We start from the raw sequence: 26,608 nt of genomic DNA on the forward strand, positions 1-26,608 counted from the left end.
ATAAAATCCCTTTCTCAGCTGCCAAAAAAGCTGCTCAAAACCTACTTGAACAAAAAGCTCTGTGCCTGTTGGTCAAATGGAAACACAGAGGCCCAGTCTAGGTTGCCTTGGAAGGAGCCAACTTTCCTCTCCGGGATCCCTATCAGTTATAATTAAGAGAGTAGTAGGACTGAGGGAAAACCTACTAATAGGAACCCAAAGCTCAGCCAGGTTTGGGTAGGACAGTGGTTCTCAACCTGTGGGTCCCCAGATTTTGGCCTACAACTCCCGGTTTTGGACTACAACTCCCATAAATCCCAGCTAGTTTATCAGCTCTTAGGATTTCTGGGAGTTGAAAGACAAAACATTTAGGGACCCACAGGTTGAGAACCACTGGAGTAGGAGAACATGACCCTTTAGCTTGCCAGAACTCAAGTTACATGAAGCTCACTTCTGATCAAGCATGTATTGTGCTCCTCTGTAAAGTACTAAAGTATGACCCCTATTAAAAATACAGCACTTAATTTTGAGAAAGCATACATAGGATTATACCAATAGTACTTATGCAAATGTTTCCACTGTTATAACTCACTCACTGTTGAAAACTGGACTGTAGGATTCCTGGGGCAGGGATCTATCTTTCTGATCTAATTAATATTGAAAACATTACACACATTATGTATCTATATCAGGCATGGGCAAACTTCAACCCTCCAGGTGTTTTGGACTTCAACTCCCACAATTCTTAACCTGGAGGACTGAAGTTTGCCCATGCCTGATCTATATTTATGGATATGAATATTTGTCCTCATGAACAGAGGGACAAATCGATGATTTACTCATTTTTATACAGTGGTCGCCACTAGTAAAATGTGAACATTAGGTATCCCAGAACAAGCATTTTTTTTTAATGAAACTCAAAACGCAATACACATGGATAGGATAATATGTAGGACAATAATTGCTAGTGCTATTACCAGTAATACAGTAGAGTCTCACTTATCCAACATAAACGGGACGGCAGAACGTTGAATAAGCTAAAATGTTGGATAATAAGGAGGGCTAAAGGAAATGCCTATTAAACATCAAATTATGTTATGATTTTTCAAATTAAGCACCAAAACATCATGTTTTACAACAAATCGACAGAAAAAGCAGTTCAATACACGGCAACGTTATGTAGTATATTTACGAATTTAGCACCAAAACATTGCAATGTATTGAAAGGTAAAGGTAAAGGTTTCCCCTGACGTTAAGTCCAGTTGTGACCGACTGGGGGTTGGTGCTCATCTACATTTCTAAGCCAAAGAGCTGGCATTGTCCATAGACACCTCTAAGGTCATGTGGCCGGCCTGACTGCATGGAGCGCCGTTACCTTCCCACCGGAGCTGTACCTATTGATCTACTCACATTGGCATGTTTTTGAACTGCTAGGTTGGCAGGAGCTGGGGCTAATAGCGGGTGCTCATTCCACTCCCGGGATTTGAACCTGGGACCTTTTGGTCTGCAAGTTCAGCAGCTCAGCAGTTTAACCTGCTGTGCCACTGGGGGTTTTCTAGTGTTGCTATTGTGCATTTGGAGTGCATTTTTTCTCTCCCAAGCAATAGGGCTTACTCAATGGGCCACATATGGATTGTGGGCTGCACACTTCCACCTGACACTGTGCCACCAGGAAAACACTGACTACTAAAAGGTAGACTGTGTTGGATAATACAGAACGTTGGATAAGTGAAAGTTAGATAAATGAGACTACTGTAGTAACAATACTGATAGTGAGTCTCACTTATCCAACATAAACGGGCCGGCAGAATGTTGGATAAACAAATACATTGGATAATGAGGAGAGTTTAAGGAGAAGCTATTAAACACCAAATTAGGTTATGATTTTACAAATTAAGCACCAAAACATCATTACCATTTATGTGTTTTAAATGCAATTTTTTATCCTGTATTTTTGTTTTAATTGATATATTGTATTACTGTTTTATCTTTTTATAGTGTGTGATTTGTATTATGTTGCCTATGTTTTGTTCTATGTTGTTTGGGCCTCTGCCCCATGTAAGCCGCCCCGAGTCCCCACAGGGAGATGGTGGCGGAGTATAAATAAAGTTTTATTATTATTATTATTATTATTATTATTATTATTATTATTATTATTATCATTATCATGTTATACAACAAATTTGACAGAAAAAGTAGTTCAATAGGCAGTAATGCTACATAGTAATTACTGTATTTATGAATTTAGCACCAAAATGTCACGATGTATTGAAAACATTGACTACAAAAATGCGTTGGATAATCCAGAACGTTGGATAAGCGAATGTTGGATAAGTGAGACTCTAATGTGTAGTGTAAACGATCGAGTCAAAAGCAAACATCTAGCTTCTATTAGCTGACAACACCAACTGCATACTCCGAAGTACATTTGAGTAATTTGGCAAAGCCAGCAAACAAAAGGCATATTTCTCAATTATCTTTCTCCTTAAAGACAGCAACATGTTAGTTAGAACAAGGCAATGACGTCTCTGCCAGCCTCAAAATTTACATGAGGGATGAATACTCACAGTATGATGAGGAAATGCTGCTTTTGCCTCGGTTCTTGTTTTCTTCTCAGGGACTAAAATCCTTGCCAGTAAAGAGCAGCACTCACAATTTCAACAGCCTCTGATTTGGGGAGGCTCCAAGAACATCAATCCATTCGGTGCTGGCTCTTGTGCTCAGTCAGTCTCCTCTGGTCTGCGAACGTAATCTTCTTTGGGAAACCCACAGGTACCATTTTCCGCCCTCATCCTTGTCTGTGGATGAGGGTATTTGGGAGGCACGCCGCCTCCTCCTCCTCTAGTAATCTTGCCTCACGATGACAACGACTTAGGGAGAGAGATGGTGCGATGATGCTGCAGCAAGCCGCTCGTCACGGTTGTCATGGCAACCAAGATATGGTCCCCTGTGGTCCAGCAACGCAGATGCAAAAGGTAGGACACAACGTATACGCCAAACATTCTTCGCGGGGCCACCAGAGATTTTCCTACTGATGCACATACATTTTTATTTATTAAAAAAAACCAGTTTCTAGGAAACATCTTTCCCCCTTTTAGCTGCCCGAAACATCCATTGCAAAATTCTGTGATACAGAAACCTTGGCTTATGTTATACTTTATAGCAGGCATGGGCAAAGTTGGGCCCTCCAGGTGTTTTGGACTCCAACTCCCACCATTCCTAACAGCCTCAGGCCCTTTCCTTTTCCCCCTGAGCCGCTTAAGCGGCTGAGGGGGAAAAGGAAGGGGCCTGAGGCTGTTAGGAATGGTGGGAGTTGGAGTCCAAAACACCTGGAGGGCCTGACTTTGCTATAAAGTATAACATAAGACTGCAATCCAATGCATAGTTACCTGGGTGGAAGCCACAGAATATTAAATTTTATTTTCATCCCCAAATTTCTAGCATTGCAGACAGACACTGGACATTATTCACACCCAATTCTTACATTTGCTGTGTTTCCATTTCATGCAAATTGTGCATTTCTAAATGCTCAACTCAGAATCTCGCCGCAAACTGCAATGATAGAAATTTGGGGAAGGGAAGGAAAATTCCATTTGGACATGGCTGAATTCTTACAAAGGGGAAATTATCTCCTATCGCCCCCTTCCACAATAGCTACAGTCCAGAATTACTTACTGAAAATAGATTGAGGATGAGACGTCATCCTACGCCTGTTTGTAAGTCAGGGGATGGCAACACGTGGCGCTCAAAATGTGAGACTGCATGTCCCATTGTTCTAATATTGGCTACACTGGCTAAAGAGTGTCAGAGGTTGCACTCCCATAACATTGTGTTTTAATGGGAGTGTTGATTCTAGCCCAAAAAACTCACAGCAACCCAGCAATCCAGACTGTTGATTCTAGAGTCTTATAAAAATGTCCCCTTTTAAGGGAATCCCATTTACAACAACAACAACAACAACAACACTTTATTTATATTCTGCTCTTTTCCCTGAAGGGTCTCAGAGTGGATTATAGTATAAACAGATACAGGCAAACATTCAATGCTTGGTTACAATACAATGAGACACACATACAAAGGCAAAGGCTTCTCCTTTCATTTCCGGCTTTGGAGGTGGTGCTCACCTCTGGCTTTGGAGGAGGTACTGTTCTCAATTTTCCAGCGGAGGAAACTGCATTGTCACCTCCTGGTTGTGTGGCCGGCATGACTGCTTGCAGTACCTTTTTTGCCTTTTCCGCTGAAGCAGTACCTATTTATCTACTCACATTTGCATGTTTTCGAACTGCTAGGTTGGCAGGAGCTAGGGCTAACAGCGGGAGCTAACCCCATCCCGCGGATTCGAACTGCCAGTCTTCAATGTGTGGTCGAAGGCTTTCATGGCCGGGATCACAGGGTTGTTGTATTTTTTCCGGGCTGTATGGCCATGTTCCAGAAGTATTCTCTCCTGATGTTTTGCCCACATCTATGGCAGGCATCCTCAGAGGTTGTTATCTCACAAGCTCTGAGGATGCCTGCCATAGATGTGGGCGAAACATCAGGAGAGAATACTTCTGGAACATGGCCATACAGCCGGGAAAACATACAACAACCCTAGCAATCTTCAGTTCAGCAGCACAAGGGTTTAACCCATTGCATCACCGTGGCCCAATAAAACTATGAGACTTTATTTTAAGATTGCTAGGATCAGACTAGAAAAGGAGACTAGAGGAACCAAAGATGCTTGACTTACGTAAGGGCTTTGTGTCACTGCAAGAAAATTACAAGAGCAGCATGATTGAAAGGAAAACAAGAATGGAGGGGTTAGAGTTGTCATCTTCAATTGTGTTTTTCTCAAGACATCTTGACATTGTTTTCTGGTTCTATTTTAACGCCTTATTTCTATAGCAGCATTTTCAGTCCAGAGCCTTCGAAAGGGTTTTCCAAAAGAAGTTCCACTTCTCTTTTGTAGCCTTCCAAAATTAAATGGAAAACTTCATTTTAGGGTTTTTTTAATGTTTGTGGAGCCAAGACATGTTGCAAGTGCATTTCAGTTGCCAAAATTTCAGCCACCTTCTATAACTGTATAAGTACAAAGGATTTTAAGGCCAATAGGCCAGCATCCCAAAACTGCACTATGCTAGTAGAGGTCCAGGCCCAAGCAGTGAAGGAAGGCTGACCAAACTGCTTGCTCCCAATATTTATTTTTCAGTGCTTTCACTTCCTTTGCAGCAGATAACTGTGGCCGTCCAGATATTCTTTGCCCATAGTTTATACAAACCATTGGCTCCCAACCTTTGGGCCTCCAGGTGTTTTGGACTTCAGCTCCCATACCTCCCAACAGCTAGTAAGAAGCCTGGGATTTCTGGGAGTTGAAGTCCAAAATACCTGAAGGCCCAAAGGTTGGGAACTACTGATATAAAACCTAGCCAGCATAGGCAATAATGAAAGTTGGTAAGAACTGAAATCCAAATAAATTTAGAAGGTCCCAGTACCCACCTGTATAATCTGAAAAAGACATTATTTAACTATTCAGGTATCCTTCCATGTTTATGGATTAAGCATTAATGGATTTTACTGTTTGTGTATTACTGTATTTCTTGCCACTTTCACTGCTGTCCTCTATAAGACTGAAAAAAATATGTTCTCTTTCTTGGTTCTCTGGCCCAGTTCTATGGGCAACTTTTGATGGAACTTGACCACGGAATTGACCTAGAGGAGTTAAAAATGTCTAGAGAAATGTTGTCTAGAATTAAAATAAATGTAAAGTAAGGAACTGTTTTCTCCAATTGAAATAAGAGTAGGCATGTATTCACATTTTTTCCACTTTCACGGGAATTGTGTTCCCCATAACCTCAGTGAAAGGCATCTTCTAGGAAGCATTTTCAATTTAGTAATGGGAACCCTTAATAGATATCTTCCTGAATATGACATGAAGAAATGCAAGATGAATTATAGGGGACACTGGAGAATAATTGGAGAACTGTATTGTGCATAGTGAATCAATATTGTTCAGTATTGTTCACTCCCAAGGTCCTGTATATTTATATAGTTCATATACTTAAAGGGCCAGTGAGGCTTCTCAAGAACTACCTCAAGATCAGTGTGGAATTAATTGAACTGCAATGCATTTCTGGCTTATAGTGCATGAATCTGTAAACTGCTTTCAGATTATTACTGCATATTTATCCTCACAACAGTTCTGCAAGGAAAGGTAGGCTGAGATCAATTGAGTTGCCTAAGGCCATCCAGTTAATTTCATAAAGGGGAGGAAGCGGGTAAGAAGATCATTTGAAGCCATGCCATTCAGTTCACTACAGTTCTGTTCAGAAGTGCAGAGCAAGAGATGTCAGCCATTCCAATTATTGCTGATTAAATTAACACAGCTGATATTCAAAGTCAGTGTGATAAATCAGGTGAGTCCTTCAGCAGCTCCCATCCACCTGCAGTACTCCAGGGATGTTCTCTTGGGCAGTGACTGCTTCCTACTCGGCCTAAAGATCTTGTTGAGGTGGTTAATGGGATTGGGAGGCCTCATCAGTTCCGTCACTCATAAAGGAAAGCATCAACGTGACAGCGGCTAATGGTCCGCACCATTCTCATCAACTGCCTCATCAGTTCGATTTCCCGGGCAAAAGGTTGCAATGGTAGCTGAGAAAGTGTCATTTTCACAGCAATATCTGGCATAGTGTGAATCACAAAACAAGTACATACACTTCTGCTGCTAAAAAAGGATACTTCATGACCAACAGGGAAAAGCGCCTTTTTTGAAGATTACAAGTTCCATAAATAACCAGTCAGCCAAAAAATATGTGTTAATGCAGACTGAGATTTACCATTGAAACACCTGCCATTATCATATGAGAGCACCCACCACTGTTTCACCTACACCTGCTGGACATGAGTACCTGGTTTTCAGGCTGGATCAAGTGAAGGGGAGACACCATGAGTTCCCACCATTAAACTTTCTCAAATATTCCAAACAGCTTCCAGAGTTGCTTCTCCTGAACCTGGCTGCACAATTTTCAGGCCTCTCTTGATTTGTGTCACCTTCCTCCCCTCCAGCAGCAAATGCAAGGAAGATTTGTATAGATGGTCCTGCTTCATCCCATATTTAGCTGCGGATGAAGGATTTTGACTGGTTCAGGAATCCAGGGGGAAGGAAGATGGAGCTGCCATATCCTTCCTGGTGAAACTCAGGTCATACTGATAACAAGATGTGTGGCATTAGAAGGATAAACAAGATATAAATGACTGAAGTAGCGAAATGGTCATTCTTTTGTAGAATTCTAGTTGTGTGCGCAGTGTGTTGTGGCACAGTGTGTTAAAGCACTGAGCTGCTGAAGGTCCCAGGTTCAAATCCCGGGAGCGGAATGAGCGCCCGCTGTTAGCCCCAGCTCCTGCCAACCTAGCAGTTCGAAAACATGCCAATGTGAGTAGATCAATAGGTACCGCTCTGGCAGGAAGGTAAGGGCGCTCCTTGCAGTCATGCCAGCCACATGACCTTGGAGGTGTCTACGGACAACGCCGGCTCTTCGGCTTAGAAATGGAGATGACCACCAACCCCCAGAGTCGGACACGACTGGACTTAACATCAGGGGAAACTTTTACCTTTAGTTGTCTTTGCTTATGCTTCGGACTGATTTGCAGCACTAAATAGAGGAGATAATCAAGCTCTCTTTTTCTCTCATATATGTGTGTCGCTAGTGCAATACAGCTGTACAAATACTTTATCACGTGATTCCTAAAGCACAACACTGAAAGCCTCTGGAAGGTGCCAAGAGGGAAAAATGCCTTGAAACAAAAGGCTGAAGCCTGGACAAGATCCAGCTGCTGGGATCCTTCATCTACAGCTGTCTGTAAAATGAAGTGGGATCATCCATGCAATTTTTCTTTATCTTGCTGAGGGAGGGAAGGCGATCTTGTGCGCTCCAGGAGAGATAAAGCGAGATCATGGGGCAGCACAATCAGCTCTTTGTTATGTTGCTGGGTTATCCAGGAACGCTGGCACCGTCTGTACCACCATCTGCATGTATTGGGCTGGCTTTAAAAGTCTTGTTCCTGGAAGGCAAACTGAAGGGCCAAGTCAGCAAGGAAGCTGCATCAGCACAACTCTTGTTAGTCTCAGGAAACTCATTTCCCCCCTAGAACTGGTAAAAAGTGCTTCTATCAAACTATTCTCATTTATTTGTGTTTATTATTTTATTATTTATTTATTTTATTACAATATTTATATCCCGCCCTTCTCACCCAACAGGGGACTCAGGGCGGATTACAATAAAACAGACATATAAAAACAGTACAATACACTATAAATCAGTTAAAAATTAACTTACATAAACATTCATAAAATGCATTTATAAAATATAGATAGGCGTGTACAAGTTTAAAAGACTGGGTCTGTCAATTGAGTTCCAGCATACATAATAGTAATTAATGCTGCTGATTCTTATTCGAAAGCCTGGCCCCACAACCAAGTTTTTACCTTCCTACGGAAGGATAGGAGGGAGGGAGCCTGCCTGATTTCAATGGGGAGGGCGTTCCATAGGCGGGGAGCCACTACTGAAAAGGCCCTGTCTCTCGTCCCCGCCAACATATTACAAATGAAAATAGAAAAGTCCCTTTAATGCAGCGATTATCATATTTAGAAACACTCTCAGCCAGACTACATGTATTGTGATCTTGGGAAAGTTACTGTGTGGATTACAGCTCCAAGAATCCTGGGGTTTTCTGGGAACTGTAGTTTAAAAGATTTTCTTGTTTAACCATCTCTGGATGCAATAAAAGAATTGTGCTTGGCTACACATGTGCACAGTTAATGTAGGCTCAGGTAAACTTCTAAAAAGCAATACAATTGGCCCTCTGTATTCATTGATTTTGCATCCACTGATTCAACCAATCATGTCTCGGAAATATTTGGATTTTTTAAAAAGAGAAAACCTTGATTTTGGCACTCTCCAAGAACTATGTTGATGTCTAGCCATATCCTATTGTAGCTTCCCACGATTTCACGGATCTTCGGGCATTCATTTGAGTAGTTTGCCATTTTATATAAGAAATGTTATTATATCATTGTAAATAATGGAACTTGAGTATTCACAGATTTTGATATCCATGGGAGGAAGGGTGTTCCTGAAACCAAACTCCAATAGACATCAAGAACCCACAGTAGACATAGAATCACAGAATTGGAAGGGATTCCAAAGGTCATCTAATCCAGTCACCTGCCATGCAGAAATATACCGTACAACTGAAGTTCTCCTGCATACAATCTCTGTTTAAATACCATCAAGGAAGGAGAGTTCTCCACTTTCTTAGGCAGTCCATTAGTTAGTACTGTGTCCCTGGATTAAAGTATCCCACTGTCATTATTGATGTAAGATTCAACAATCATTTTGGACAATTCCTATATCTTGATTAGAAAACCATTTCAGCCTCTGTTTCTTATATCATATTGCTCAGATGAGTGTGTGTCAAACCTGGTTAACATTTATGAAATTACACTTTTGGTTTGTGTACATTTATGCCCCCTTAGATAATTTACTACTAGAAATGTGCAAAGGGACACAAGGAAGATTCCTAAGTGCAAACGGCAAACTTGATAAAAACAATATTAATGTTGATGGTAAGCACCACAGCTTTGTGCTGAAGAAATGCTAAAGCAATTGATCAGTCCTTCTGACTTGCTTGTGTAACCCTTATGAATTATTGATTTGGCCCAATGGGTGGGGGAACTCTAAAGATACAACTGTACTTATTAGCCAAGTTGAGAAAGAGAGAGAACTGGAGAGGCGCTTGAGCTGCCTGGCCTAATGAGTAGGTGGCATTATTATTAATTATTAAGTATTATTCAATATCTGCTGGACCTAATCCATTCCCACACTGCCATCCCATTCCCTTTGTGTCATGTCTTAACTAGTTTGTAAGCTGGAGGGCAGGGAATTATAGGTTTTTTGCTTGTAAATTTCCATGTGCAGTGAAAGTGCTATATGAATACCAGTCATGTATTTAGGGTTAGGAAGGAACAAGAGACTGAATTCCTTATAGTGGAACTTTGATACTGTATTCACATTTATATGACATTTTTCGGCCTTTAAGATGTGAATCCAAAGTTGCTTGCTTCATGCACACATGCGTAAGGTTTCTACTATCAAGTTCAACACTGACAATGGAATGCACAGAATTTGATGATACTGGATATGTGTTGAATTTAATATATAACTTGTTGCGTTAGTGTGTGTGTATATACAGGACTTAAATACTGTATTTGTGATATTCATTTATATATAACACAGAAAATATATTCTTGCAACCTAATTCCAAGGATAAAGAGCAAAGAAGTCAAACATCCAGAAATATGCTCCAGCTAACCTGCTATTTGGTGGGTGATGGTTTCAAGACCTATTCTTTTTCCAAAAGTGATTGAAAGCTTAACAATGAATGAACCCCATGCCCAGTACTGATAAGCAGCATTTCTGCCCTGTTGCCAAGCTCAGGTTCTAGTTTCTGCTTTCAGAAACTGCACCCTGGTGACCAACAACAGCTGGAATATACACCTGTCTCTATGTAACACAAAAAGATGGACTTTCCTGCTGAGCAAAGCAATCTTAGCAGCCAGTTGGACTCTGAAATAAAAACTATTTACAACTCTATTAGAAGAGATACAAAAATTGTGCTCTGGAAAAACACTCTCTCTCCAGTTAAGACAAAATATAGGCTGAGCTGTATACAGTAAACTCCACAAATTTAGAGTGCACCTACATTGTATTATTAATGCAGGATACCTGGCATGGCACAATATTATTGAATCATGGGACTTGTAGTTTTACAAGGACTTTAGCCTGCTCTGTCAAAAAGTGCTTCTGCCTCACCAAACTACAAATCCCAGGATTTCATAGCACTGAACCATGGCAGTTCAGTGGTGTCAAACTGTATTAATGCTAGTATAGATGCATTCTTAGAGCAGTGGTTCCCAACCTTTTTTTGACCAGGGACCACTGTGACCAGGGACTACTCTCCAACATTAGTACCAAAAGGGTTACAAATCAGTTTTTTGTCAACTTTTGATTTGGTTTGGTTATCTGGGGTGTTGATTCAGAAAATTGCATTAGATAGACCACATCAGCTCTAGTTTCTGATACAGAACATATGCCATCCAGGAATCACCATCTGCTCGCCCACAGAAAACCATATCTAATAATCTAGAGCTGATGTGGTCTATCCCGTCCAATTTTCTGAATCAGCACCCCCAAATAACCCCAGGAACAGGCCTAAAAACAAAGATATCAAGAAAATTTTTTTTGGTTGGGCTGTGTTATCAGTTATAGTAGTAATGGTGAGGCCGCGGAGCATATTTTAGTTCTTATGGACCACAGGTTGGGAACCACTCCCTTAGAGTATGAAAAGTATACAACAAGACCACTGTTTTTAAGAAGTGTCATTATGACTACACTTTATTCCAGATCATATAGTTTTTTAAAAAAACAAGAATAGAATAGATAGTGAACTACTCTCACATCTTGTTGTTAAAACAAGTTTGTCATCCATCTAAAATGGCTTCAATGCTCTCTAGAGGGCATTCAGATGCAATAAAATATTTTTCTTTTCTTTTTTTAGGTAGATACATCTTACCAAGGTTTGCTGGAACAGGAAAATGCAGCCCCTACCTGTCTACAGTTGGCCCACCTGATATAGATTCTATAATAACTATTTCTATACCTCAAATAAGTTCAAAGGGGTAAATTCATATTTGTTGGCTGCTCAGAAAAGAAGAGTAGAAATATCTCCTTCATGGCCACTATAGAGCACCTTGCCAATCCTGTTCTTTAACCAGCTCTCTGTGGTTTATAGAGAACATTGCCCCCTTGATCTTGCACATTTGCCCTCCTTTGGATATATCCCTCCAATTTCCCACAGCTGTTTTTACTTGATAAATTCCAGTGAAATAATTAACAGCAGCTGTCCTAATCACAGAGTCTGCTTACATTTAACTGGAGAAGGATTAATTGCATCAGATAATTTGTACTGATACTTCCCTTTCTTCCAAGGCCATATCAGCTATACACCAAAGATACATATAAGTAAGAACCAAGATTAAGGTAAGCTTGCAGTTAGCCAAAGTTACTACTGAATAAGCTTCTGGGAGAAAATAACCAAAATGTTCAGCAAGATGGAACATGTAATCCTTCTTGGACAAAGTTCCTCCATTGTATTTCCTTGTACAACGGTATGTCAGATCTGTGAATACAGGTGCAGACTAGTGAGAAAGGTTAAACATCCCATATAGATTTGAAATATCAGGCAAATGTTTTGTTGTAAACTTTAGAAGCATTTTAATTACTTTTACTGGAATAATTAACTCATCTAATTAGCGAAAAGCTGCTTTTGTATATGAGTAAGGTAACCGTTATCAGCCTTTGAAAGTAAAGCACTATAAATATGGCACATAAATCAAATATTCTGTTCAGGTAAATATGGATATACTGCAGTGCAGGGAATAGAGCATGTTTTTCTTTTAAGTATGCGGACATATGTGGCCAATGAAATTTCCGTTCATATTTCCAAATATCCATTGCAAAAGGAAAGAAAGAAAAATAAGAGGCCAAAGGTTGGCCTGACAGACTTTATGATCCCTTATTCAAATTTTGCTTCCCATTAAAAGGATAGATTTGTTATACTGCACATAATAATGCTACAGAAATACTCCTTTCGCTCTACTAGCCCAGTCAAAACATACTGTTTAGTCAAAGTGGGGTGAGCCTTAAGCCACCCCTCAAGTGTGGAACTTCATCACCAAATTAAGAAATGAAAATAACAGGGGAAACGGATGTATTTAAGTACCTATGAAGAATAGTGTACATGTGTAATGCAAATGCACAGTTTAAATAGTTATTATAATATGAATAAAATACACTGTTTTGGGGAAGATAGTGACTACTTTGTCTTGCATGCCCATTGTTCAGTTGGCTGCCAGAGCCATGTGTGTTTAGCTCTCCAACTACATTCTCTTATTCTTTATCACCAAGATAGACTCAGACCAGGCAGACCTTCAAATCAAAGAATGGCAACCCTCTGAATAGAGAACACCGCCTGTCAAATAGGACTCCTGGCTAGCTTATTGGGAGGAAATACCCAAGCTGGACCAGTCTTTACTGGGAGGATCTAGAAGTGCCCACTTGGCAGGAATCTCTCTGAGGCACTGAAGGAGTGAATGGCAGTTCCAGACAGGATAAAACCTCTTTAAGCCGCTTTCCTCCTTGTCTGGCTCGCTGCCTGCTAGCAATGGTAGCCCAAGAGGAGAGGAAATAAATGAGCAAAAGCTGCTGTTTTTCAGCTACAATACAAGACGCGGGGCACAGCATTCCTAATGTAATACACCACATAAACAGGCTATACTAATACGACGCATAAGACGTTATAGCAAAAGGTTTGTTCAAACATCTGCCCCAGAGAGATGCAATGTCTGGTAAACCAATACAAAAATACATGTTCGCTAACAAAGCAGATGTGTTCCTAAGCATTACTTCTTTCACAGAAAATTGGATACCACTGAGAAATATCATGTAAAGAACAGGGATGGTTTCCTACACCACAAAAAAGAAGAGTAGTTCCACATGGTTTAGCAGTTTTTAATCCAAAACCAACAATTTGAACATGTGAAATGATAGGAGAAGGGCAGGTAAGTCTTGCATGGGGAAACAAAACTATTTTGAATCCCCCAGAGACCATTTGCTTATTCCAAAGCGTGTCCAGGGATGATCTTTCTTGAATTTCCACCACTTTCCTTATTTTCATTTTGATGGCCAAAGACATAGGTAAAGGTAAAGGTTTTCCCCTGACATTAAGTCCAGTCGTGTCTGACTCTGGGGGTTGGTGCTCATCTCTATTTCTAAGCCGAAGAGCTGGTGTTGTCCATAGACACCTTCAAGGTCATGTGGCTGGCATGATTGGATGGAGCACTGTTACCTTCCCGCCAGAGTGGTACCTATTGATCTACTCACATTTGTATGTTTTCCAACTGCTAGGTTGGCAAAAAATGGGGCTAACAGTGGGTGCTCACCCTACTCCCCGGATTTGAACTGCCAACATTTTGGTCAGCAAGTTCAGCAGTTCAGCGGTGTAGCCCGGTGCACCACTGGGGGCTCCGGCCAAAAGCATATATTTATGCTTTTTCAACATGCTGGGATAGCTGGTGAAGGGGCTTACCTGCTTTCACCTTTTTTTTCTCTGTTTTGTTGTCCACACATGCTCAGTGATGGATTCTGGGTTAGCTCTTGTTTTCTTTGCTTGTTGTTGATGAGGAAAAACAGCTACAGTAGGACTGGCTGGAGTTGAATTCTACCTTTTTTCCAGTTCAAACACTCATACTGTTGTTGTTTACAACATTACACTGCCACCTGACATCAAAAATCTGTGTTTGTCCAGCCCTCCTAAATTACTTTCTGAATACTGATACTGCTGGAAAACTTCCTGTTAGATTGGGAATGAGGAAGGAATGAAAGGGCTAAGTAGATATTTGCCAGAGGCTTTCTTAAATGAGATATGCTTGCATCCTATTTTAATACATTCTTCATTTCATGTTGTCATATGGTTCCCATCAACCTTGGGAAAGAGTTGAAACTGAGAAATAGAAAAGATTATGGAGTCTGTTCAGAATCCTGTATTGTAAAACCTAATCTTTCCCAGCGAACTACAGGATTTGGGGATATCTTTTAACTCCGCATCCCTGAACATGGGATTTGTGGCCCACATGTGGATAGCATCCGGCTGGGGAAAGCTGCTCCAAATTACACAACTGGACACAATCATAGATGCAAATATATATTTACTGAGATCTGCACAACCCAAGTGACCTACTTAATTTAGCACATCAATTCTGCATTAGTTTGCCAAAGGCTTGCATTATATAACCAGTTTTGGAGTTTCATTTATTTATTTATCCCCCCTTTCCCCCAGTACTGAGATCCAAGTCCTCTCACAATAAGATTAAAGTAGCTAAATGTTTTTTTTTTTAAAAAAAAACAGACAAAAAGCCATAATGAATTAATCAGCGTATGAGAATTCTGTTGGTTTCAGAGTAATTTTTAAAAGACCAAGAAAAAATCCAGAACATATGTTAAAAGCCCTTTTATTAGCAATTAATTGCCAAATACTCAGCTGAAAAACAAGGCCTTTCACCTGCTGGTGGAAGGACAACAGGATGTGCCATGTACTTCCACATTTTTGGAGCAGCCTTTGAGATAGCCCATTCTCATGCATATATCAGACAGGCTTGTAATGCTTGAGGACCATAATAAAGCTGTCTATCACAGGGCTTTCTTGGCAAGATTTTTTCAGAGGAGGTTGCCTTTGTCTTTCCTTGAGGCTGAAAAATTGTGACTTGCCCATTGTTTTCATGGCTGAGTGGGAATTCAAACTCAGGTCTCCAGGTCTCTCATCCGTCTTGCCCTTGGTTGGCCCCTCTTCCTTTTTCCTTCCATTCTCCCCAGCATCATTATCTCCTCCAAGCTTTCCTGTCTTCTCATTATGTGGCCAAAGTACTTCATCCTTGCCTCTAATATCCTTCCCTCCAGTGAGCAGTCGGGCATTATTTCCTGGAGGATGGACTGGTTGGATCTTCTTGTGGTCCAAGGCATTCTCAAAATTTTCCTCCAACACCACAGTTCAAAAGCATCTATCTTCCTTTGCTCAACCTTCCTTATGGTCCAGCTCTCGCATCTATACATTACTACAGGGATAGCATTACTATGCAGACCTTCGTTGCCAGTGTGATGTCTCTGCTTTTCACTATTTTATCGAGGGTGGTCATTGCTCTTCTCTCAAGAAGTAGACGTCTTCTGATTTCCTGGCTGCAGTCTGCATCTGCAGTGATCTTTGCACCTAGAAATATAAAGTCTGTCACTGCCTTCACGTTTTCTCCCTCTATTTCCCAGTTATTAATCAGTCTGGTTGCCATAATCTTGGTTTTTAAAAAAAATGTTTAACTGCAACTCAGCTATTGCACTTTATTCTTTCACCTTGATTATAAGGTTTTTCATCTCCTCTCTTTCAGCTATTAAAGTGGTATCATCTGCATACCTAAGGTGTTAATGTTTCTTCCAACAATTTTAACTCCAGCCTTGGATTCCTCAAGCCCTACACGTCACATGATGTGTTCTGCATACCAATTAAATAGGTAGGGTAATAGTATGCAGCCCTGCCGTACTCCTTTCCCAATCTTGAACCAGTCTGCTGTTCCATGGTCTGTTCTTACTGTGGCTACTTGGTCATTATACAGATTCCTCAGGAGACAGACAAGGTGACTTTGTATCCCCATACCGCCAAGAACTTGCCACAGTGTATGATCCACATAGTCAAAGGCTTTAGAATAAATAAAACAGAAATAAGTGTTTTTCTGAAACTCCCTGGCTTCCTCCATTATCCAGCAGATATTGGCAATTTGGTCTCTCATTCCCCTGTCTTTTCTAAACCCAGCTTGTACATCTGGCAACTCTCGCTCCATGTATTGCTGGAGTCTATCTTTCAGGATCTTGAGCATTACCTTACTAGCATGTGAAATTAATTTTAACCAAATTCACCAATTCTAATACCTTTCAAATCTTCCTATTGTTTAATTATGTGACATCGGAGCAGTTTAACCTATTGTGCTCAAGCAGGTTACATCCTCTGTCTGCCAAGTCCAGTGTGACAAAAAGTAGGTCAGCTGGTAAATTCACTAGTTTGGAAAATGTTCTAGCAGGGTTTCAAGTATTTGTGTGTGTTAGGTTATGTTTGAACAAATGGAGACACAAATGCAAAGGTATAATGAACTACCCCATGTGCAGTGTATGATCTTCTTGTCTTTCCAGGACAAAGCCAAAATGTTATATAGATCATCTGAGTCATAAAGAAAAAAGTCATTTTCCAACTTGCTGTGACAGTTTTCCCACAGATTTATTTCTATTAAACCTTGTAGGTTACACTGACCTTATTCATGACACCTACATTTCAACATGCAAACAGGTTTGCTGTAACACAGTGGTTTTCTTTTTGCAGGGGAAGCTGTTATGGAGCACACTGATAAAACAAACGGATGCATGTTCAGGAATGTTAAGTATCACTTAATGCTGAGAGTGGGGCAGACATTGAGCATGAGTTCCATAAAGCCTTCTAAAATAAGCCCGCCAACACCTTTAGATTATTCAGAGCACAGTTCCTAGTACTTGGTGCAGTGGGCAAAGCATATCTACCAAATGACTGACTGACCTTCTTCATACATCTTCTCCAATTTCACTCAGGTTGCAAACCAACAGGATCGTTATGGCTAGCATTCCCTACTTTCAGCACTTTCAGAATGAGGCAACTCAGAAATCATTAGCAGAGCATCTTGAGACTTTCAGCTTTTATTATAATCTTGTTTTATTTTCTTCAGAACAAGGCTGTAAGCTGAGCGGCTACAAAGACAGGCTCAAAGGTTTTTGTGCTGTCGTGTCTGGGCATGGCCCCATGTAAGCCGCCCCGAGTCCCTCCGGGGAGATGGGGCGGGATATAAGAATAAAATTATTATTATTATTATTATTATTATTATTATTATTATTATTATTATTATTATTATTATAGGTAATGATGGATGAAAACCAGGAGTGAGGTGCATCTACAGTGCAGAATAAATGCAGTTTGACACCACCTTAATTACCATGGCTTAATGCTATAAAATCCTGAGAGTTGTAGCCTTACAAAGTCATGCCCCTCACTGTCAAATAGATCTGATTCCTCACCAAACTACAACACCCACAATTTTATAACATTGAGCCATGGCAGTTAAAGTGGTGTCAAACTGCATTCATTCTACAGTGCAGATACACCCTGAGTGGGATGGATAGAAGGGAGTTCACCATTATGAATAGTACAGAGCCAGCCCAAGATAATTTTCAAGTGTAAGCGAATAGAAATTTTGGTCCCCCCCCCCCCCCCACACACACACACACCAAACCACATGAACGGGCCAGCAGAGCATTGGATAAGCAAAAATGTTGGATAATATGAAGGGCAAGTGTGAATAACTGCAGTTGATCACCTTGATTAGCATAGAATAGCCTTGCTAGACATGGTTATGGTTATTGAGCATTATTCCTAGCAGTGCAATAATTGAGGACTTTTTAAGTATTGACCACTGGACTGATTCTGGACTATGATTTTGAACTTATGTGGTTGTAATTGTTGTTTTTAGTAGTTTTTGTTTTAATGTTTGAGTTTAATTGTCATTATATTATTGGAATTTGTATGTCGGCCATCAAATTGTTGCCAATTGTGAGGCCACCCTGAGTCCTCTTCGAGTGAGAAGGGCGGGACAGAAGTATGGGAAATAAATAAATAAATAAATAAAATCAGGACAGTAAAAAAAGAACACTCAAAAACAGGGGAATTCCAAACATGAAACAATCAGGGCCAGCTAACACCTCTCAACAAAGATATACAAACCCCACTTGCTTAGTTTCCAACAGACCTCACAACCTCTGAGGATGCCTGCCATAGATGTGGCCCTCCTCTGGACACTTTCCAGCATTATTTGGCAGAGAAGGAGAAAGAATTTGGGCCCTTCCACACAGCTCTATAACCCAGGATATCAAGGTAGGATAACCCACATTACCTGCTTTGAACTGGATTGTCTGAGTCCTTACTGCCATATATCCCAGTTCAAAGCAGGTAATGTGGGTTATTTGTTTGAAGCCATTCTTCCACATTCTAGTCTCCAAGGCAGAAGATAACAAGCTTGCTCCCTCCTCCCTATGACTGCCTCTCACATAATTATACATGATGAGGAAATTCCCAGCTTGATTTCGTCCCCACAGGCTATATGATTATGTGGGATGCAGGACTTCTTTGGGGTCAGAAACACCGTTTCCCGCCAAAGGGAAGGGGATGGGGTCTCAGAAACATAATGAGGCAACATAACACATGGGCAAGTAGGAACACATAAACAGAAGCACTGAGCTTTTAGGGCAATTTTATATACATGAGAGATGTAGTTTCCCAAAGTACCCTAGCAAGCCAGACTCCTTGGCACATAAATCCTGGGGGACTCTAAAGAGAGGGATGAAGGAAGGAATGTCCCCAAGTTTGGGAAGGCGCGGGGCCAGGATGGCCCCGATAGAGGGAAAAGATGAACTGATTGCAAAAGAGCAATTTAATATATAACATTTAATATATAACATATAATTAAAATTATTAAATTGCATTATTATCAGTATTATATCGTAATAATAAATAAATAAATAAAGTTTTATTATTCTTATTCTTAAAAGATAAAGGGAAAAGATGAATGATTAGAAAGAGCGAATAACTATAAGTTCCGGATTGCTATTGTTACAGGGCAGTCGGTGGCTCCCAGAGAGAGCACCAGACTCAGAACCAGGAGGCTGCAAGTTCGAATCCCACTCAGGGACAAAAATGTCAAAATCAGCTGGAAAAAGGCATGGAGGGTACGGGGCGCACGGAGAGCTGCCAAGGCACATGTTTTGCCCGAGAGCGCCCCCCGTTGACGTGCGCCCAACTCGGAGGCGTAATTGGCGTGCCATGTTGGACCGGCCCTGGAACAGTATCATCTTGCTCTTTCTTTGCCTAGTACAACTGCTAGGAATCATGCACAGAGTGAGCACGGATGTGACAATGTACTTCATTTGTATAATTTAAACATGCTGCAGAATTTAGCTTTCCTCCAGAGGACTGGATGTTTTGCTCAGAATTATTTTACTGCAGGAACCATAGGGCATCTGCAGGGCCTGGCCTAAAGGTATGCAGGCACAGTTGTCATCCAACTCTGGTTTCACTGACACTTGGAAGGTAAGGCAAAGAAGGTCAGGGTCAGATTTCTTCTCACTGGCCTCCTCTCCCCTGTGGCTGAGAAGTAAACAACTGTGTGCCCAGAGACAGTTAATGAATTAGAAATGTAATCCCGGGTTTCATCTGTATCCAATTTTGCCCTGGTGTTTCTTGTGGCGGAAGACTTAAGCACTGAGGATAAAGAATGCATCAGTTTATGTCTTATAATGCAGCACATGTATCTCAAACAGTAAGTATTAGTTTAATGTGTGTGCGTTTTTCCAGATAGTGCAGCCAAAAAATGAAAAGAGACTGAGTACAATGTGTTGCTTCCAAATATTATAGATTTAGTCAGTGTGTGATAGCGTTTTAAGCATTGGTCTACTGCTCTAGAGACCGGGATTCAAATCCGCACCAGGCCCTGAAACCTTTTGGTGACCCTGTTCAAATCTCACTCTCTCAGCCTCAGAAGAAAGCAAGGCCAAACTGTCATGGCTTGCAAAGATACTATATGTGTGTTAACTGGAAAATTAAACGCATGAAGCCAATTGGCTGAGTTTGCAAGGACCTGGGAATCGGTTTGCTACTGTTGCTGTCCTGCTGCTGGAGAACCGGTTTGAACAGATTTCTCTCTGTGTGTGAGTGAGACTACAGAGTACTGGCTGGAAAGAAGATGGCTCTGTACTCAGAGAGGTCTGACTATTTCTGAGGCCTTGTTCTCTGCTGGTCTTCACTGAAGCAGATTTATGGACTAAGAAAGGACTGCTTATGACTGCTGATTTCTGTAAGCAATCAGAGGGACTATTGTAAATACCATTATTCTTTTGATCTCTTGGATTTAGTAAAAGTCTCTATGTTATTTGTTCTTCATGGCTCTGTAATCAGAGAGGCCTGACTATTTCTGAGGCCTTGTTCACTGCTGGTCTTCACTGAAGCAGATTTATGGACTAAGAAAGGACTGCTTATGGCTGCTGATTTCTGTAAGCAATCAGAGGGACTATTATAAATACCATTGTTCTGTTGATCTCTTGGATTTAGTAAAAGTCTCTATGTTATTTGTTCTTCAAAACTGAGTGGTGCACACGTAAGAGCTTCTTCCTATCATCCACAGTCCCCAACACAAACTCTCTCTGAACAAATCTTGCCATGAAACCCCTAGTCACCTGCTATAAGTAGACACATCTTAATAATTCAATTACTTAATGAAATACCCTCTTTCTTTTAGGTGGAAATATACATCATGATCCACTCAACAATAACAACCACAAAAAAAGGGCTGGAAACTTGTACGGACTTTTTTCAGAATTAAGACAGATCCACAGAGTGCACTAAGTGACTACTTATGTGCTTACGACAACCTTTAAACAAGTATGTGAAATGCAAGAGCTGACTTTTCAATACGGAGAGAATATAATACCCTTTTACTGGTGGAAATCAGTGCACAAGATTTTAAAATGCAATTATTCCAATCCTGGCTAAAATTCTAACCTATTTCTCCTTTAAACTGGCAGGACTTTGTTTCTGGATCCAGACAGTCACGTATAAGAGAGGAGAAAATAGAAAAAAAAATCCATGCAAGCAAAAGCAGAATAAAAGCAAACATCCAGTTAATTTCAGAATTGCTCCCAGCTATTCCCAAACCGGACCCTGGAGTGACAGAAGCACCAGCCAATGGAGCACCAAGATAGAGACATTTCATCATCGGGGCTCTCTTTAATTAGTTGATCCTTCCTTGAGAGCAGGGCCAATGCCTCCTAGCAACGCCAGAGCACAGCAGCCTTTTGCGAAACAGCCTTCCCTTAACCCTGTCATGGGTGGCAGAAGCAAACCAGCAAACAAAGGCTGGAAAAAAAGTGAGACGCCTGGATCTTTCAGGCTGCTTTACTTAAGCGCATCCTCTGAACTGTTCTATCCTTTCTGCTTTTATATTGCAATAAAATTGCAGTGCTAATTTTAAAGAGGAATGAGAAAAGACGTGAAAGACTAAAAATATAGAAATTAATTTTGAAACTGGTGATGGCTCAGTGGGATTGGAAAAACACCTTTCTCCAAAATAATAATAGGAAGTGTCACAACTAGGCACTAGAAGTGGAGGATTGTACAATTTTCCCCATGAAATGACTCCCCCGCAAACACACTTTAGGATAATTTTCAAACACATCAAAAGTATTGAGAAACCCGGGGAGATTTCTTTTTATTTGCCTTGCTATTCCAGCATGGAAATTGCTCAGTTCCTCAGAGGTACATTGTGGAATTAACACAGTTTAATGCTACTTGGAACTGCCATAGTTGAATGTAATGGAATCATGGGAATGTAGTTTTACAAAGTCTTGAGCCTTCTCTGTCTAAGAGTGCCAGTGCCTCATGAAACTACAGCTCCCATGATTCCACTGCATTGAGCAGTTAAATTGCTGTCAAATTTAATCGATTCTACAATGTTGATGCAGTCCAAAATTTGGTTGTTCGATGACACCTGCTTGTGATGGCATTCTGGACCACGTAGAGTGGGATGGACTAAAAAGAGTTTAAGATATCTCTGGAAGATCTTAATCTCTGTGGCGGTTCATACCTGTCCAATGATTTTCCTGTGTGGCTGTGCAATCACAGAACAAAAATATGTGAATCTGCTAAATATCAAACTGGCCCACAGCCCTTTAAACACAGCAGTGTTCAAAGGAATCTGTGTGTGCATTCAGCTGTGAGTTATCAGATGTTCAGTCCTCAGGTGATGAAAGATTGAATACCTAGTTACACAGGTAAACCAGCCCTCTGACTCCAGTGTTAAAAGAGATACTGACATAGGCTCCTTTTGCAAACCCATTTTTTTTAGAACTAGGAAGTAAACAATAGTCTGCTCTTTAGAAAGTATATAATGTTTTCTAAGGTATTTTTTGTGGTGTAAGATCTTGGGAGTTCCATCTAAAATGTACCCTATAGAGCAGAGGACGAAAGAGAAGTGGAAATACAATTAAAGTTATTATTTCCTTAATACATTTTTATTATGGTAATGGTAAATCCTTAATGTGGTTTGCAGTATTGCAGTAGGCCCTCCCAATCTCTGAGCTCTACAGTAGAGTCTTGCTTATCCAACCTCCGCTTATCCAACGTTCTGTATTATCTAACGAGTCTGCCTTTTAGTAGTCAATGTTTTTGTAATCAATGTTTTCAATACATTGTGATATTTTGGTGCTAAATTTGTAAATACAGTAATTACTACATAACGTTACTGTGTATTGCTTTTTCTGTCGGTTTGTTATAAAACATGATGCTTTGGTGTTTAATTTATAAAACCATAACGTAATTTGAGGTTTAATAGGCTTTTCCTTAATGCCTCCTTATTATCCAACATTCTGTTGGATAAGCAAGAGACTACTGTACTTTCTTTCCCTTGAGCTAACTTTCAGGTGCCCAGTTCTTGACAACTTACAACAAAAATGTAATTGTATGAAAGATCGGTACCCTAACTCCTCCTGGGGTCTGACTAATAAACAAATACTTTGAAGGAATAGATGGGAGCTCAGAACTTAATATTCTCTTGATTACTTTCAAAGAGATTTTCATTTCCTGTGTCTTTTATTTGGCTTTGTCTTCTTAAACTTCAACTGCACCTCCCAAACTACAGATTGGAGTCTCCCAAACCTTTGACTGGGGTTTCCTAAACTTTAAACTGAGTTTCTTTGTTAACATTTGACTGGAGTTTCCTCAGCCTTAAATTTAGAAGATGTTGCAGCCTCTAGACTCCTGGGACCGTTTGACTAATTTAAATGGCTGCAATGGAGCTTCTGAGGAAGACTGCAATCTCTGCCTCTGGGAGGTTTCTTAAAGAGACAGGGTCTAATTAAGGTTACCTCCCACAGAAAACTATACAAAAATAACTGAACCCATTCTAACTATGTGGACAACTGAGGTTTGACAAAGAAAACAGCAAAAGCCCCTGTGGGGGGCATGACACTCTGGATGTGCAATTTCTAGTGGCTGGATTGTCAAAGTCCAAGATACTAAAAGTTGGCGATGTGGACATGGACATGCTGAAGCACACATGTTCACATCTCTGGCATTTAATAATATTGGAGACTTCATATCTGCACAGGGTCCCTTTCAGATTTGGCAGGCACTGGAGATTATAATACACCTTTTTCTAATACTCTTATGGGAAGATTTCTGTCTCCTATAGTTAGTTCACCCACATTCCCAAATCCTGTTGTCCATGAATATGTCTGAGAAGTACAAAGCATGAGTGTTTTCATATTAATTATCTCTTAATAGTAATGTCACATCTATCCGTGTTATTGCTAATCAAATTTTTTTAAATAACTAGATTGCGTGGTGCAGCATCAGTTGGCTTACTCAAACCTGCACAGTCATCCAGCACCACAAACTGTCTTTCCTCAACACCATACAAAGAATTTGTTCTCATGCAGTGACTTTTCCTCATTTTGCTTCCCATATGTAGAAACAAGCAGAAGCCAAGGCTGTCTGGTTTTTTTAAAATCCCAGTTCTTACTACTATATTGACTACAGAAATTGTTAAACTTACTTCCTGAGCACAGGGGAAAATGGGGAGTTGTTTGTTGTGTACTTTCAAGTTGTTTTGGACTTTTGGCAGCCTGAAGGTGAAACAAGCATGGGACTTTTGGGCAGTATTTGTTCCGAGGGGATTTGTCATTGTCTTCTGTGGCTGAGAAAATGTGACATCCCCAGGAACACCCAGTAAGTCTCTGAGCAGGTCATCTGAGTTTCTAAGCACAGATTTGAATTCTGATGTCCCAGGAAATCAAGTCCAATACTCAAACTGCTATACCACACTGTCTTTCATTTCTTCATATACCAATTTTATCTAAATACACCATTTTGCTAATCAGTACATGCCTTCCAAGTCAAAACTAGCCTTTTGCTACAAAACACATTCAGCTCTTTTAAGTAATTCATGCTGTGACTACATGGAGACCCAGGTCCCTTTTGTTTTGGCTACTCTGCACAGAAAACCAATGTACAGAGAGAGATAAGCAAAGCGACAAAATACAGTTCGAGAGTTGGCACTTCATTATTGATAACAGGAGGCCACTGAATAAAACCTTGTAAAAACAAAATTCACTAAAACATTGTACAGCATATGCCACAGATACTCACATCATGCTTAGTTTAATCCCTAACAAAAAGGGTCTTCAATCTGCAACCTTCAATGTCAGATTTAACAACAAGAGCATTCCAAAATCAGCCACAAAGGGAACATTGCATTCCAAGACATTTATGTAGGATAGGATGGCTACAAATGACATAGTATATAGATTCTTGATCCATACCTGCCCTGTACGATGCTCTCGCTCTCGTGTGCTCTTCCCCCATTTGACGTTGCTAACTTTGATACTTTTCCTTTCCGACATGAGAAGCCATGGCTATTTTTTTCGCTGTGACCGTAGCTAGATGGCCTTGCTTCTTCCAGCTCAAGAGTCTTATACTGCTAATCTCCAATTAACAGCCCACTAACACACAAGAGGCCAGGAGATAGAGAGGGAAATTGCCCGCCCCCAGCTCTGTGTCCCTGTGACCAGGTACGGTTCCGATCTGGATTAAACTTTTGAGGCGATTTGCACTGGAGGTCTTGTTTCAGTGCATGTGTGTCTCTTCCTGATCTGCACTGACTAACTGAAAGGTTGATTTTAAAAATCATTTTCTGGTGCTGTGCGCAGAGAACACAGACCGGATTCCTGCAGTTCCTATTTCACCTATAGTCCAGATTCCATCTGATCTTAGAAGATAAACAAAATCAGTACTACTATTATTTGTATGGGAGATCACCAATGAATATCAAGTGTTGAGGGCTATATTTCAGAGGAAGGGACAGGTAAAATTACCTCTGAGTGTTTCTTGCCTAAGAAAACCCTATGAAATTCACAGGTCACCATAAATTGACAGGTGATTTGAAACCACATAGATACATACTTTGTTATTGTGGGCCCATCAAGTTGTTCCCAACCTATGGCAACCCAAAGGTGAACCTATTGCAGGGTTTTATTAGCATGCTTTGTTCAGAAAGATTTGCTTTTGCTTTCCTCTGAGGGCAAGAGAATGTGACTTGCCCAAGATCACTCAATGGGTTTCTATGTCTGAGCGGGGAATCGAACCCTGGTTTCCAGAGTCATAATCCAAATCTCAAAACATTACACCACATTGACTCTCACGCAAAATGGATCAAGCAGTAATTCTGCATAAAACATAGGGACCCAAAACAGGTTGAAAGTGAAGTAGGACTTTCACTCTGTACATGGTAAGATTAACCAGTCTTTTTCTGTTTTTTTAAAAAGGAGTATCTGTGGAGAAAGATGACAAGGGAAGGTAACAAATAACTGGAACATAAAACAAATAGCTTGGAAATATCAAAGAGAGACATAATTGCTTTTTGAGGACAAACTGTGAAGGTAAAGTAAAATAAACTTGTTTAAAAACAAGTAGCAATGAACAATTCCAAGTGTGGTCAAAATGTTAAAAATTATTAGCAAAGAAGAAGCCACAAGCAAAATGAAACTGCAGTGGTTTGTTTTTGCCTGAGTCTTCAGGGAAGGGCAGGATTTTGCTCATTCCTTTCCTCCGCATCCTCTTTTCATAAATTTCATGGGATTGTTCCAGTCAATAATTAGAAAACATATCATGTGCATATCTTGAGTATTTAAATGTTTAATCTGTGTGCCCAAAGAAAGTATATTATGTCTTCAGTTTCAGAGCTGTGAAGGCAGAGAGCGAATTGGAGGGAAGGGTGGGCTGGACAGCGGGAAGCAATTGCAAATAAATCTTTAAAACCTAATAAGGACTTGATTTTTTAAAATTAGAAATATTATGCATACCATTATTTTGT

The 26,608-nt window shown here is 40.4% G+C and overlaps 1 protein-coding gene and 1 long non-coding RNA gene across 3 annotated transcripts in view; one reads left to right on the forward strand and one right to left on the reverse strand.

Annotated features, from left to right (window-relative positions):
• Window positions 1-25,220, reverse strand: part of mical3 (microtubule associated monooxygenase, calponin and LIM domain containing 3) — a 236,803-nt gene extending 211,583 nt beyond the window's left edge. The window contains exon 1 of one of the 2 annotated variants that reach the window (XM_062983115.1): window positions 25,059-25,220. The gene's annotated coding sequence lies outside the window, so the exon portion shown is untranslated. Of the gene's footprint in view, window positions 1-2,546; window positions 2,682-25,058 lie in introns of those variants that run through there. The other variant, XM_062983117.1, reaches the window with a different exon arrangement.
• On the forward strand, window positions 2,816-22,598 carry LOC103278825 (uncharacterized). The gene is made up of 3 exons (XR_506354.3): window positions 2,816-2,954; window positions 20,981-21,123; window positions 21,267-22,598. It is a non-coding gene; the product is annotated as an uncharacterized LOC103278825 (long non-coding RNA).
• Window positions 25,221-26,608: the final 1,388 nt, after the last annotated feature.

Source organism: Anolis carolinensis, chromosome 5 (genome assembly GCF_035594765.1).
Source record: "Anolis carolinensis isolate JA03-04 chromosome 5, rAnoCar3.1.pri, whole genome shotgun sequence".
Classification (NCBI taxonomy): Eukaryota; Metazoa; Chordata; class Lepidosauria; order Squamata; family Dactyloidae; genus Anolis; species Anolis carolinensis.